Source organism: Prionailurus viverrinus, chromosome D2 (genome assembly GCF_022837055.1).
Source record: "Prionailurus viverrinus isolate Anna chromosome D2, UM_Priviv_1.0, whole genome shotgun sequence".
NCBI lineage: Eukaryota > Metazoa > Chordata > Mammalia > Carnivora > Felidae > Prionailurus > Prionailurus viverrinus.
In genome coordinates, this window is record NC_062571.1 from 55,485,594 (window position 1) to 55,501,524 (window position 15,931).

Here is a 15,931-nt window from a genome sequence, read left to right on the forward strand (position 1 = left end):
CACAATCCTCAGTCGCTCCCCAAACCAGTAGGGGCATCTAGCAGACCCTCCCCCCACCTTATATTCCCACCTTATTAAAGTATTGACCTCTGCCACTACACTAAGCCTTCTCATGCCACCCTTTGCATGTTCTGGTGCTCCTGCCTTTATCAGGAATGCCCTTCTCTTCCAGCTCCCCCCACCTCCACGGTGGCCTCCACTGCAGCTGGTACTTGCCCTAATTTAGTGTTTATCACACCTGGGCACAAAAACCCTTTCATGTGCCTACCTCTCCCTTCAGACCAGTGGCCACCAAGCTTTTTGATCACACTTTACTGTTAGTAAAATAGCTTTGAGCATATTTACTTATAAGTTAATTATAAAATCTGTACTACTATAAATAGGCAAGCTACATCTTTCTTATATTTGAATTGAAGAATAAATAGAACTTTAACTGATGTTTTCTTCCTGCCACTCAATCGATCTCTTGAGAGCTCACCCACTGCTCTAGATTAGGAACAACGTGAGGACAGCAGGGGTGTTTTGTTCTCTTTGTATTCTCAGAATCTGCTACAGAACCCAAAACTTCGTAAATGAATTAACTGACACTCAGAGAGTGAGCCCCTTCTGTGGGCCAGGCACACGCTGGGCTCTGGGGACAAAATGTAGATGAGAAACAGCCCTGGCCACTGTCATCATAGATCCTACAGACTTCTGGGGCGGGGGGGGGGGGGGGGGAGGGGGGGGGAGGGGGGGGAGGGGGACAGACAAACAATGATTTTCCAAACAAGTCTAACAAAGCAGCCAAGACAGATGCTGTGAAGAATGTTCTGTCCAGAACCACTGAATCATGAAAGCCTCCAACAGGAAGCTTTAACCTGCTCCAGAGGACTGCAGAAGGCTTCCCCGGCAACATGCTCCTGCAGGTGACATCTGAGGATGGCCAGAGCTACCTAGGCAAAGGGAGGAAAGAACACTCCAGGCAAAGAAAATTGCACAGGCAGAAGTCTGAAGGCTGGCTGGAGAAGCGTAAGTGCCAGGGACTAACAGGCCAATAAAACAAAATGAATGAATGAGCCCCCAAAGGATGGCGAGTTCTCTTCCCCATTACTCCTCCCTACTTATCAAAACAGACCCTAGCTACCAATCTCTGAAGGGGTTGCTCAGTCCCAATACTGTCCAGCCTCTGGGCCAAGCAGGCAGGTGGTGTAGGCCTCCCAGTCGGTCCTGCCAGCAGTGGGGTCCCCGCCCCTTCTGAGGAGCCCCAAAGCCCTAAGAAGACACTCTTGAAAACCATGCATGTTGCCATGGGCACCACCAATCAAAGACTCCTAGGCAGTTTAATTTTTTAAAGAGAGTGTTAAATATTTTACATCTTCTAACAGCACTGTTTCTTTCTTGCTACAATGGAAAGGAACACCCAGAAAAAATACCAATCTGCAAGACAGCCCAAGGAGGTGCACACACTGCCATCAAGGGTAACCTCTGGATTTCCTGGCCACCCCAGTATATTTTCCTGGAGGGAACAACCTGGGGAATCCAGAACCACAGCCACAAAACCCCTTCTCTACTGGAGCTCCTTTGACCCCAGGAAGGGAAAATTATTCACAACGATGCTTCAGGTGAGTGTTGAAATAGCCCACGACCTTAATAATTCAAGACAAAACCAAGACCGTAGATTGTAACGTAGGCTGGCGGGCCGCGGGGCCTCCTCCTGCAGCTGTCTTCAAGAGGAGCCGTATCTTCTATCAGTGCTCAGACATGACTAACATTTCCCAGTTCCTGGGGGGCCTCGCCCCCTCACACCTGCCAGTGTTGGCTCAGTAATGCACCATATTCAACATAAAGGTCCCACAAAGCAAACACAAAACCATCTTAAAAGGCCTGAGACTGTCTTGGCCCAGGCTCGCAGGCCTGGCAACCTGTCAGCAGCCACCATCCAGCCCTGCTTAGGCCCTCGGCCCTCCCGAGTCCCAGCTCTCTCCAGCTACTCTATTTTCCATCCCTGGTTGAGAGTTTTCTTTCTCAGGAGACACTATTCATTTTGTCCTGCTTAAAGCAGCCCAGTTCCTACTTTTGCCTTGGCTTCTCTATCCAGATCCCTGGCCTGCTCTCAAGCCCACTGCCCAGACCCCCGGGGCAGTGACAGATCTCCTAGCTCCAGTTCTGGCCTGTCTCACCTCCCCACTGGCTGCAGGAACCTCTCCTATCTCCAGGCTGCTGTGCTCACCGTCTATAAAAAGAGGCGCAAGCACAGAAGGGGCGGCAGTGTATATGTTACAGCAGCCTGGGAAAGACTCCCAAACATCAACATAACACGAAAATGTTTATATTGTCCCCCTCGATTTATCATAAATAGCTACAACCCCTGACCATCATTCTGTGCTCACAGGAAGCAGTCACCCAACACTGGCTCTGCCCCCACTAAAGACAAACTCTACATGGAGAAAAGCAATCTGCAAATGAATTATCTATTTACACATCAGCCTAGGAAACTGCTCCTAGGCACAGCCGCCAGGCTCCACACAAAGGGAAACTGTTTGGATTTCAAAAGATATGTCCTTGTGACCCTTGACACTGGGAAACAAAATTCCAAGGCTGGCCTACAATCTGCTGTTAATAATTGATGCATAAGGCCTGATAAAAATGAGTATGAGTTTGCGCATTGACATGAGGACAATTCCGGGATCTTCTAGGCACCCATTCCTGTCACAGCGGCTCTGAGCTAGAACATCATCCATGAATGGTGGAAAGCCGAGGCACAAACGAGAAGGAGATTGGCAGAGCCAATCTTACAGGTTAAGGCATAAGTACTCAGTACCCCTGATCATTGGTCCTCAGGCAGCACGTTTATGCCACGTTGAGAATCCAGGTGGCCAGGAACAGTCTCCACACAGGTCAGTCCTGGGTCCACCATCACTGGCCACCTGACTCCAGGTCTGTCACCGGCCCTGCTCTACTACCTGCCCTATGTGCCTCGCTTGGGTGAAGTGAGATGCCATGTGGGACATGCACGTCTAGAGCACAGTCACAACCCCCACGCCCATGCACTCCGTCACACTAAAACCTTCCTACCTCAAAACCGAAACAAACTGCCGAATACCTGCTGGGGAAGACAAGGGTCCTGAGCTCCTGGTGTTGAGGAGGAACCACCTCCCCCCCCCCCCCCACACACACACACAAGGAGGGCAGGGGCCATGTCTACATGTTCACCAATACCTGTTCAAAGGATGAAATGAGTCCGTGGCTATTAAAGCATTTAAAGTTCCACGTGCAAGCAGGGATGCACCTATGAAATGGGGCACCCTCCCAGCCCTGAGGCTAGCATCAGAGCTCTCTTTCTCCTCATTCAGCAAAACAGGGCACTTGGAGCCGCACCATGCCACACCAGATGGACCTGCTTGAAAGAGTGAGCAAATCGCCAAGCGACAGAAACCTCAAAGAAAAGCCAGGATCCAACCGCCAAATGACCCAGGATCTGTCCCTTCTCTCTGCCTCTGGCACATCTCCCTGCTCCATGGGGATGATGGCAAATGTCTGCAACTTCACCCCTCCGAGGTAGAAATACAGTAGGGGGAGAAGCAATGTTTGGGGACAGGAGAAAGGGCCATGGGTAGAAGCAGACCAGGAGGAAAGGGACATCAAAGGGATCCTTGTTCAAAAGCCAGCGATGAGAACTGGGACTCAGAGGGCTTCGTCAACATGCTGGCATTTTTATATCAGCTCTCATGCCCAGAGCAGCTCGTGGCTTAGAAACACTCAGTTCTGTGTCCCTCTCCAGGTGGTTGGTCAACTCTGCAAACACAGCCCCGCCTGCCAATGTTCTTTTTTCCACTTTTCGGTCTCCCGTTTGAAAATGTCTCCTTGAGGGGTGTCTGGGTGGCTCAGTCAGTTGAGTGTCCAACTTCAGCTCAGGTCATGATCTCATGGTTCGTGAGATCGAGCCCCACATCAGGCTCGCTGCTGTCAGTGCAGAACCTGCTTCAGATCCTCTGTTTCCCCTCTCTCTCTCTGCCCCTCCCCAGCTCACATGTGCGTGCTCTCTCTCAAAAATAAATAAACATTAAAAAATAACAATAATAATAAAACAACATAAATTTAAAAAAAGAAAATGCTTCCTTGACTCCGCCAATAACTTCTATCCACCTTCTCATTCTCAACCTAGCAAGCAGAACGTGTCAGGCACAGTTCTAAAGATTTGCATTATTGGATCACCCACAATGCCATGAGGTAGGTACTTTCTCCATTTTACAGGCAAGGCACCTGAGGCACAGATTAGTAACTTGCTCTAGGAAGCGACAGAGCCAGGATGTGAGCTCAGGCAGCCTGAGCGCAGAGACCACGCCCTCAGTCAGTCCACTCCCCACCTCACTTCCCAGCAAGAAGAGCCACGCTCCAAGAGAAGAGATCTGTTCCCAGCTCAGGCCCATCCCGCTACAGGACCTTAAACAAACAGCTTTTCTGTGCATCAGCTGCCCCAACTGTGAAACAAGGCTAATCGCAGACGGTCTAAAAACACAGAATCTTAGCTCTGCAGGCCACCACAGGCTGCCTAAGAGAACTTCTTGAGGTGAAGGGAACATACCATATCTGTGCTGTCCACAAGGCAGCCACTAGTCACGTGTGTCTACTGAGCACTGGAAACGGGGCTTCTGTGAATGAGAAACTCAATTTTCTTTTATTTTTAAAGATTTTTTTTTAAAGTCATCTCTGCACCCAGCATGGGGCTCAAACTCACAATCCTGAGATCAAGAGTCGCGTACTCCACTGACTGAGCCAGCCAGGCGCCCCAAGAAACTGAATTTTAACTGAATTAATAAAATTAATTTTATTTTAATTAATTTAAACATAGGTAGCCATATATGGCTAGTGGCTACCACACTAGACAGTTCAGCTGTAGTCTATAAATTCTACGAAGGCAGCTGCTGGTTCTCTGTGGTCACCGCTGTATTTCCAGAACCCAGCACAGACCCCCCGGTCTGTGGCTGGTGCTCAGTGATTCTTTGTTGAACAACTCAAAAGCAAAGAACTTTTTAGGTGCTCTAATGCAACTTCATCTCCTGCCCAGGGATTGACTTTCCAGGTTCCCTGGTCAACAGACATCCAACCTTGGCTTGATAAGGAGCCCAGGGCTTCCCAAATGCAGTACAGCAAGGAATGGCTCTCGTGATAGAAAGTGCTTCTATCAAGCCAAATTTATCTCCCTAAAATTTCAACTTACGAGTCCTGGCACATTAGCTCACAGGTTTAGGAAAACCAAAATAAATGATGAAAAAGCACTTAAGTATTTGTAAGCACTACAAACACAGGATTAGGTCTGTAATTCACTTTCTTAGTTAAGATGGATCTGATCTCAACTTGTAACAGTATGAGGCCGATTAAACAAATACATGACTGTGATCTACTTGGAGGAAACAATCCTCTAGTGTCAAGGCTGTGGTACAGAACTGCTATGGCTGCTGACTCTACCATCATTGCACTTGACATCTGAGCCCCCTGCTCCAAAAGTGAGTGAAGGAGTGTGCAGCTGGACTCCCAAAAAGTGAGGCCTCGTTCTCCAAGCAGGGTCTGGGAACTCTGGCAGAGCGACTCACATTTTCTTATGTCCTTGATGTACACTAAGTGGAAGAGCCTAACGTGTACCATACACCTGCTATGCACCAAGGATGATATCAGACACAAAGAGGACTACGATGTGGCCCTCACAAGGAACCCAGTCTACAAAGAGCGAGAGGTCAAGTTTGCAGAGTACGGACTGCGCAAGGCACCGAACTACCATCAGGATAAAGACATATAAGCCAAACACAGTCAATCCCGTGTGACAAATGTCATAACGGATGTATACACAAAACACTGACCTGGCTGCCTTAGAAGACATACCTGGAAGGATCTTAGCACCATGCGTTGACACAGCAGGTATTCAGCGCAGTGAATGGAATCAAATCTTGACCAATAGCTCATTTTAAGGCTGGGGAAACCAAGACCCAGACAGGTTAAGTGACTTCTAAAGGTGACTCAGGTCATTAGTGATAAGCCTCGAGACAGCATCTGAGTCTTGTCGCTCTCTAGCCCAAAAGCCTACAACGCTGTCTCATGGTGCTCCCTACCCTACACGGCACAGGGAGAATGGCAGGATCTGTTGCCAGTTACTACATCTACTTCAGAATAAACAACGGATTTATCTTTGTAAGATTGTATGTTTGGGACTCTCTTGAAATCTCATGACTAACTGTAGCCATACCATCTTAGAAATGCGTGTTCAATCAGTTAACAAACATTTCTTGGGAATATATGATATATCAGGTACCAGTTTAAGGGCTTGGATAAAGAGATGAAACTTCTGGTCAAACCAGAGGATTAAAACACCCATATTTACCCCTGCTGTCTCCCAGAACCCCACCAGAAAAATTTGATTTTTAATGGAAAGGAAACAACAGCAGACAAGATACATCAACAAAACTCTGGAAGACAGAGAGCTGACCACCATGCAGTAGGTGATTCAGGTTTCTGCTCTGCTAAGTGCAAGCAGGGGAAGAAACCACTAAACAAGAGGGGACTAATGCCACAGAAACAGGAGAAGCCTCAGGAATTGGAGGCACCAAGGGCTGAGAGGGGAGGGGACAGGGGCTAAAAAGAGACTCTGCTAAAAGTTGTTCAAGGAGCGATTCCAGCCCAGGGTCTCCCTGCCTGCAATCTGCTCAGTCTGATTTCCCTCCCTCAGGAAAAAGGTAGAGATTCACTGTTTAGGCAAACTACAAGAGAGACTCTGATTCAGACACAGCTGAGGGAGGGGAATAGCTGAGAGAGGAAGGCAGAGAAGGGGGCAACCTTCAGAAAAGGACAGAGGGAGTGAAAGTCTGCATACCAAACAGGGTACCCAGCCTCCTTTGCCATCAAGGCTCCCAGAATGCAGGACAACCAGGCTATTAAACCCCCAGGCAACATTCTTCTCCAGGAAAACCCAACATCCCCACGGAAAAGATGTATAGGCACTGACATTTAGGTGTCACCAGCAGGAAAAAAGCAGGCTCTCTTCTGGAACCCTACAAGGAAGTTAAGCCCCCTTCCTTGTCACACAGATGCCCAATCAGCATTTTAGTATTCACTCTTAAAATATAAATGGACAGGGAAGGCTCCTATGGGAAATTCAGTAACCAAAACAAGCAGGAAAAGGGGCTTGGGGGAAACAAAGACAAAGCAGGAAACAACAGAAAAACACCGAACAGAACAAAACAAAACAAACTCAAAAAACAAAAAACCTGGGGCACCTGGGTGGCTCAGTCGGTTAAGTGTCCGACTTTGGCTCAGGTCATGATCTCGCAGTTCATGGGCTTAAGCCCCACGTTGGGTTCTGTGCTGACAGCTCAGAGCCTGGAGCCCGCTTCAGATTCTGTGTCTCCCTCTCTATCCCTCCCCCGCTCGTACTCTGTGTCTCTAGCTCTCAAAAATAAATAAACATAAAAAGAATTTTAAAAAAACACACACAAAACCCAACATAAGTGAATTTATTGCACCTATGAAACAAGATGCTATTAAAAAAAAAAAAAAAATGACCACTAGAGAAGTAACTAGGGAATTCTAGAAAGTAAACACGGAAGTGTGTTTCATGCAAAACCACGAAAACAAAATTTAAAAATTCAAAAGAGTTAAGGAAAAGCTGAAGATGTCTCTCAAAAAGTAAAATACGGGCACCTGGGTGGCTCAGTTAGTTAAGCATCTGGCTCTTGATTTCACCTCAGGTCATGATCTCATAGTTTGTGGGATCAAGCCCCATGCTGGGCTCCCTGCTGTGCATGGAGCCTTCTTGGGATTCTCTCTCTCTCTCCCTCTGCCCCTCCTCCCACCACATGCACACATGCACGTGTGCTTTCTCTCTCAAATAAATAAACTTAAAAAAAGGTAAAAAATAAGATGAAAAACAGGAAATAAAAGATTTAAAAATTGTAAACTCAACCCAGGACGTCCCATATCCAACTAATAGAAGAGTTCCAAAGACAAAAGAAGAAAGGAAATTATCAAAGAAAAATATAAGAATATCTCCCAGGACTGAAGAATGTGAGTCTTCAGATCAAAACAGCACACCAAGGACCCAGCACAATAATTTTTAAAGCAAGAAAATTTACATTTAAAACTTTCAGTGAGAAAAAAGCAGGTTGCTCATAAGTAATCGAGAATCAGAATGGCCATCTGAATTCTTGCCATTAATATTGGAACCTAGAAGACAGAGGGGCAATGCTTTCAAAACTCTAAGAGACAATGGCTTTCAACCTAAAATTCTAGACAAATCAAACCACCAATCAAGTGTAAATATTGAACAAGGATATTTCAGACATGCAAGTTTGAAGTGATCAACTTCCACAGACCCTCTCTTAGAACCTCCTGGAGGAATAAACCAAGAAAGAGGAAACATAGGATCCTGCCCAGGACAAGGTGAAGGAGCCCCCAGAATGAGTCATATCACAGGCCTAGAGGTCAATCAACCCAGAAAAGAGGAGAGGGATGGAGGCCTCTGGGAGGGAGGTCTCCAAGGGGAAAAACTGTAATAAAATGAAAAAGGAACATAGGTTATAAAAAAAAAAAAAAAATAGATGCTCTGAAATGCTGTCAGAGACTCTTTGATAATTAGCAATAAGTACACAGAAAACTAAGTAGAAAAAACAAGGCAATTATTAACAACAACAAAAAAAGATGTACAAGAAAGGAAATATCATTATAGCAGAACTACATGACTCAGCCATGAACACTATTTACATGGCCAAAATAACTGAAGCACTGACTATCAGTGTAACTCCAAACTGTGATGTAACCACATCAGGAAAACAATATGGAAGGGAAGGGATGTGTGTGGGAAAGGGACAGGAGGGGAGATGAGGGGAGTAAGGGATCCTCTAATCCATGGTAGGACATCAAGGAATAACATCCAAACTGAACAATCAGGAAACAGCACTGTAAGCAGGAACTTACAAATATAATAGCAATATCAAGAGAAACAGTTAAAAGGGGTGGAAGTGACTACGGTAGACGGAATAATGGCCCCTCAAAGCTGAAGATGTTCATATCCTAATCCCCAAGCCTATAAACACGTTACATGGCAAAGGGGAATGGAATTCAGGTTGCTAATCAAGTGAATTTAAAGGAGATCACCCTAGATCACCCTAGATCACCAGGTGTGCCCAAAGTAATCACAAGTGTCCTTAAAAGTGGAAGAGGGAGGAAGAAGGGAGGCCGAGGAAGATGGTGAGGTGTTCAGAGTGATACAACGGGAAAAGGACTCAACCAGCCACTGCTGGCTCTGAGGGCAGAGGAAGGGAGCCAGGAGCCAAGGAATGCAGGCAGCTTCTAGAAGCTGGAAGACGCAAGCAAGGAAACAGATTCTTCCCAGAAGGTAATGCAGCCCTGCTACCACCTTTACTTTAGCCCAGTGAGAACCTCTTCAGACTTCTAACGAATGCAACCATAATAGAAATTTACTTTGCTTCAAGCCACTATGTTGGTGGTAATTTGGTACTGCAGCAATAGGAAATCACATTCAGTGACTGACTCTGGAGAGTAATCCTGCTATGAGGAGGGGTGACACAGCGTTTCATTAACATTGCAATGTTACTTGACTTTTAAAACCATATATGTGAATATGTATACGACTTTGATGTAAATTAAAACTGAATTTAAAGAGGGATAAAACACAGATTCTTTCTTGCCAGATCTCACAATCTGGTAGAAAAGACAGACAGGAATCAGCTACTGCTGAACACAGGAAAAAATAAAAATAAAAAAAAAAAACCACCTCTTTCAGATGTGAGGAGAGTCTGAAAGGAGACCAAGGAGTCAGTCAGGCAAAGGGGAAAAAAGGCCTTCTGGTGAGGGAACACGCCCTGGTGTGAGAGAGAACCTGGTCTTTCGGGACATGGATGAGGTCTGAACGACTGGGACATCCAGTGGGTCTGGCAGAGCCAGCAGGGAGGGCTGGGGTGGGCAGCTCTCAACAGGTTTGATGCCTGCGCCCCACTGCTGGCTTCTTCAGCTGGGGTACAGGACCTGCTGTGCATAATTAAAATGCGCATGGGTGCGTATCTGGGTGGCTCAGTGGGTTAAGTATCTGACTCTTGCTTGATATCGGCTCAGATCACGATCTCACAGTCATGAGATCGAGCCCCATGTCATGCTTGGTGCTGAGCAAGGAGCCTGCTTGGGATTCTCTCTCTCTGCCTGCCTCTCTCTCTCTCAAAATAAATAAATAAACTTAAAAAAATAATACTAAAAATAAAGTGGGCACAGACAAGTGAAGGCCCAAGAAAAACAGCATTTTCCTGGACCATCAGTTGTACTCAACAGTAAAGCATTTCAAATACTTTTATACTAAAACCAACACAGACATATTACAGAGTAGAATACAAAACGCATGTGAATTTTTAACATATTAACTAGAGATTTCAAGGCAACTTCTTGCTTGCAAGGCCAGCGTTAGACGCTACACTACCTGCTGACCACTGAGTGCTAAAACTCCATCTTCTCTGTAATTAATCTGAGTCAGAAGAAAATTTTAAAGCTGTACAGCATGCATCCATCAAAGCACCTGGGACTTCATACCCACAACCTGTCAGTGGGTGCCTACACTCCCCTGGGTCCCAAACAAGATGAATCAGAAGGCTGAGAAGCAGCTCATTCTTTTCCAAAGAGGTCTAGGTCCTGCCACTGACGGGGTAGGTCAGCTGACGGAAACAAGGAAAAACTATCACACTGAATTCTTAGATGTACTCTCTTGGCCATAAGCCCACCCACCTCTCCGACTCTAAGCACTACCAGAATCACAGGCAAGAGCCCCAGCTTCGTCATCAGCACCCCCAACCTTTACAGTACAGGCCTCTATTGGAGAATACATTGCAGACACTCTTTCCATGGAAGGAAGTCAAGAAATAGGGCACATCTCTTGGGAGAGGGTGTCCCTTGTGTCCACAACACAGGGGTGGAAACTTTTTCTATTGTTGTAACTGTTTTTGTTGTAAAAACAATAGCCACATGACACTAAGCTGGGGATTTTTTTTCTATAAAGAGCCACTACTGACCACAGAAGAAAGGGGGAGGGGGGCCGGGGAGGAAAGGGGAGGCAGAAATCAATAAAAGGCCACACAGAAAGGAGTAAAAAGCAATTTAATTGGGTTTGCTTTGTTTGTTTTGTGTGTAAAACACATACCCGCACATTCAAAAAGAATGAACTCAACTGATTTTAAATTAAGAACAGAGAAGATTAAATTTTAATAACAGTAAATACACTAAAATACACTACAAAGCTACATTTTTGACAGTAAAGAAAGAATGGGGGAGGAGGGTAAGAAGACACAACAGGAGGAGACAGAAAGAAATGTATAGAGGAGGAAGATGTGGGGAAGGCAGAATGGGACGACAAAGAGACACACAGACCCACACACCTAACCAAACACCAAAAGAGGGAACAACCCAAGGATCTACAGAGACACTTCGTAGGCCCGTAGGCCCGAGGAACCAGCCAAAGTAAACTACACCATACAGGCCAGTTGTTGGCTTGGGCTATTATCACCTTTCATCCTTGCTTTTGAATGGCTACTGATCCGTTAACCACTGTTCACAACTCTTTAATTGCTCATTGAAATTCTGAGGCTTAGCTCAGATCCCAGGCCAGAAGCTCCCCTCACATGAGCTACAGTTCAGTGAATCAGTCATCTCCAAGTTTGGCCTCTGAAAAGGGAGTACATGAAACACTATCTCATAAAACATACAAAACACCAATGCAAGAGGAGAAAATGCAGGGGCGCCTGGGTGGCGCAGTCGGTTAAGCGTCGACTTCAGCCAGGTCACGATCTCGCGGTCCTTGAGTTCGAGCCCCGCGTCGGGCTCTGGGCTGATGGCTCAGAGCCTGGAGCCTGTTTCCGATTCTGTGTCTCCCTCTCTCTCTGCCCCTCCCCCGTTCATGCTCTGTCTCTCTCTGTCCCAAAAATAAATAAACGTTGAAAGAGGAGAAAATGCTGCTTGAGTTGAAAAGAAATTCCACGGAAAACTTAGTTTTGCACGTAAAAAACAAAAACAAAAACAAAAAAACCTGGGATTTCAGCAGAACTGGGTCCCACCTCAGCATTCTCCGGCATCACCACCAGCACACCTGACTTCCCACATGTTCAAGTTCTACCTGCCCGAGTGGCTCCAAAGGCCTCAGCTGACCCTAAAACAAAGCAGCCTCTACCACACTCTGCAGTCTACGGGTCAAAAGGAGATCCTAACCCCAGCCTGGCCTCTCATCCATCCACTCCCACCCCCGTCTACATCAAGCCTCTGCTCACTTACTTCACTCCAGGGGTTCAGGAGTCTGTTATCACAGCTGGCAGCTCCCTTTTCAGCATCATCCCTCTCTCCTCCAAGCTTGGGGTCTGTGTTTTCCCCTTCCCCACCTGACCTGCCCCCAACCTCTCCCTTCTTCACCCCCTATTTCCTCCTTACTTTTGGCTATCCCATTTTAGAATCTCAGAGGAGGAGGGAGTTTAAGAGATAAATCTAGAATACAGGACCTAGAATCTACCCCACCTGGGTTCCTGCCCTGGCTTTGCATCTTGCTACCTGTATGACTTTGGACAAATCACCAAACTTTCCTAATCTCTCAAATTCCTCAGTGAGGGGGGTGAAACCTGGCAATCACAGAGTTTTCTTCCAAAGCTCATGCTCTAAATATCTGAACACTCACCTGTATAACCATAAATAAAGCCATGAGTGAAACACACACAGGAAAAGAGAACGAATTCTAGAAACTCCGCTTCCTTAGCATTCTGCCAATTCGAATCTCCCCAACCAACCACCCACTCAGACGGTGGGTGCCTCTCACTCGGTGGGTGCCTCTCACTCAAGGCCGTTCTAGCTCCTAATTATTTGCATACAGTAAAAACCTTCTGAGTTGTACTAATCAAGGAAAAGGCCAGTCTGAAGCCATCAGAAACCGAAGTCGTGGAATATTCTTTCATACCATTGAGCAATACTGTGAATTTAACATCAGTTTAGCAAACAGAATAGAATCTTAAAATGCCCTCACAAACTGTACTTGTGAATCTAAGAACAGTAATGCTGTCAGGAACCCCTGGAAATGGTCTTCTCCAGAGCTCCCACTTTTTCCCAACAAGGACACAGGCCCAGAGAGTGGAAGCCACTAGCCCAAAGCCCAAAGCAGGTTAGTGGCCAGGATCAAAGCCAGCTGTCCTGCCTCTGGCCCAGACCTTCTCCACCAAAGCTTTTTGGAACTTTCTGTTTCCTTTTACAGAGACAGATTAAATCCTAAATTACCAGTGAGTGCCCTCTACAGCAAATCTATGTCCATGTCCAAGGAAGGGTCCAGAGCTAAGTTTGAATGGCCATTACCAATGCTACCTAATAAAAGCCTTCTTTCCAGAACCCTGCCCATTCATACTCTGCAAAGAAAACCCCAGACTCTGCTATCTATATTCAACTCTATTTTAGGGAGGGGAAAAGAGAGGAGAGCTGAACAGTCCTTTGTTCTGCCAGTAAGAAGCATCTGCTCGGCCTTTCCCAGAACTCCTACCTCACCCCGCATTATTCCCAATCCCTTCAGAAAAGTTCACAGGAGCTCTCCAACTAGAAAGAAAGAAAGCAGGTCAGAGGAGGAAGGGGCCAACTGGGGGTGGGGTCGAAGGGAAGATGACAATATCCTCCCATCTCTTTGCCCCACAGGGTAGAAAGCATTTCTTTTCAGTTGCTAATTCCCTGCTGGGAAGCCACCAGTGACAGTTCAACTCTGGGCCCTCCAGCTGAGAAATGAGCTCTCTGCAACCCCAGGACAACTACCCTTTTCCTAACAGTCCCCTCTAACAGTGCCCTGAGCAAAGGTGCCAACAGACCCACCCTTCCCTGCCATCCCCTTAGGCCAAGAGCCTGAGACAGCAGAGCATGGCTGGCAAGGAGCTATTTAAGGCAGCATCAAGAGGGTGGGGCAGAAAACTGCTGGCAGCATCCTCTTCCCCCACCCCTCCCTCAAGCCAACACACACACACACACACACACACCCTCTTGTGGGTAGAGAGCCATCTAGCTCACCTGTCTCTAAGGGCTGTAGATCTGGAGTCTCCAAATGTCCAGCATGTGCTTTCTGTCATTGAAGCTGCTGTCCCCATCTGCTGCCCACCCCACTTTTAATCCACCCCTTCTCTTCAGTCACCACCAAGCTACCTCTTCAATCAAAACCACACAATTGACTCTAAATAGAGGAGCTTGAAAACCAAGGAGAGTGGAGACAGACAAGCCATCCCTGGCCTCCACTTATGAGAAGAAAAGTGGCCGGGGGGGGGGGGGGGGGGGGTGATGTCAGAGGCCCGACTGCTAGATAGGTTCCATGATGTCTCTAAACGAACCTCCCTCCTATTGACAGCGAAATCAATTCTGGCAATTTCAGCAGGTCGGCCCTGTGACAACAGGAGCATCCCAGCGCTCAGTTTAAAACAAAAATCCAAAGGCTCAGCCAGAACATGCTGGGAAAATCCAGGGTCTGGATAAAAGGAGCGACGCTCAGCGGGATCCCTTCTGCTTTTATGTAGCAATGTAATAGCGTAATAAATTCTGTCTGCCTGAAGAAAGCATGCACTGGTGAATTTCAAAGCCATCTTACGACAGCGGATGCACGGGGATGCAGAATTCGACAGCATATTCCCCCATTAACGGTACATAATGACTTCAAGCCTCTTTCCCCCTCTATCTTGAATGGCGCTGCCGCGTATCAAGGAAGCCACCTCGGAAAGCAGCCAGGTGGGAGCCGGGGATGCCCGGGGAATTCGGAGAAAGGAGTTGGCTTTCCGTCCATGTCGGTGATAAGCTGCCTAGCAAGATGCTGCCAGTCACTCTGGGGAATGAAGGAGCATGGGCGGATGGGCACGCACGGTGTTCCCAGACCCACACACGTACCCGCTCATTCAGGCGGGTCCTAGGCCAGACGGATCGTCCTAGCGCCCCTCCCGCCGCCCTCTCCTCCTGGGGGATGCTGATAAATGAACACACCTGCGATGCCTCCATCCTGCCGCTCGCTCCCTCCTTCTTCCTCTGGCTGCTGCAGAGGAGCCCCTCCTCGGTAGTTTCACTTTACAGCGCAAACCCACCCGGGCTTTGATGTCTCCTCCACCCACCCATATTGCAGCCAGCCTGAGGCAGGCGGACGTTCTCTCCTAGCAGAGGCCATGATCGCACGTACCCCCACCCACAAAAAATAAAACAAAACCTGAATCCCGGGAAGCCCCGCACCCTGGGGAACTTTCCTTGAGAAACTGAGGATCCACCCAGCAGGAAGGAAGGAGGGTTCGGCCAAGGGGGACCACGGTTTTCCCCGTGACCACGGGGGATGCTCTGGGGGAGGGCGTCCCCCAAGTCCTTCCAACAGCTGGCCCTTTAAACGCGCCTCCTCCTAGCGCGGAACAAAGGCGCCGCCCGCGGGGGCCGGGCCGCCGCACGCCCCCGGCGCCGCCGCCGCCGGTCGGGCGAGCGCGGGCGGGCGAGCGGGCGGCTGGCGCGGGCTTACCTTGCGGGTCTCCGGGCGGGCGGGCGGCGCGCGTCCTGCCCCACTCGCACTACACGCTGCAGTTGGCCCCGCTCTGTTTTTCTGGGACTCGCCGCTGACTTCACCGACACTTCGCGGCCGGCCAATGGGCTGAGGCGGCCGCCCCCTCATTAGCATGCGTCTGGAACCGTCCACTCCGGCAGCGCCGGGGCGGGGGGCGGGGTCGGGGGGCGGGGCCCGGCCCGGCCGTGACAGGAAGGGGCGTGTGCGCCAATGGGAGGCGAAGTAGGGCCCCGCCGCCCCGCCCCGCGGCATTGTGAGCCGAGAGCGCGGGCCCGCGGGTCTTCGGCAACACGGCGTGCGCGGTCCCAGTAACCCTTTACGTCCTGGTTGGCCGCTGGCTGGGCCTGAGGCTGGCCCCGCGCGCCCTCTTGGTCC

General features: G+C 48.4%; 1 protein-coding gene across 20 annotated transcripts in view; it reads right to left on the minus strand.

Annotated features, from left to right (window-relative positions):
- Window positions 1-15,598, minus strand: part of SORBS1 (sorbin and SH3 domain containing 1) — a 232,478-nt gene extending 216,880 nt beyond the window's left edge. For all 20 annotated transcript variants that reach the window (XM_047825223.1, XM_047825222.1, XM_047825217.1 and 17 more), the window contains exon 1: window positions 15,515-15,598. The gene's annotated coding sequence lies outside the window, so the exon portion shown is untranslated. The remainder of the gene's footprint in view (window positions 1-15,514) is intronic.
- Window positions 15,599-15,931: the final 333 nt, after the last annotated feature.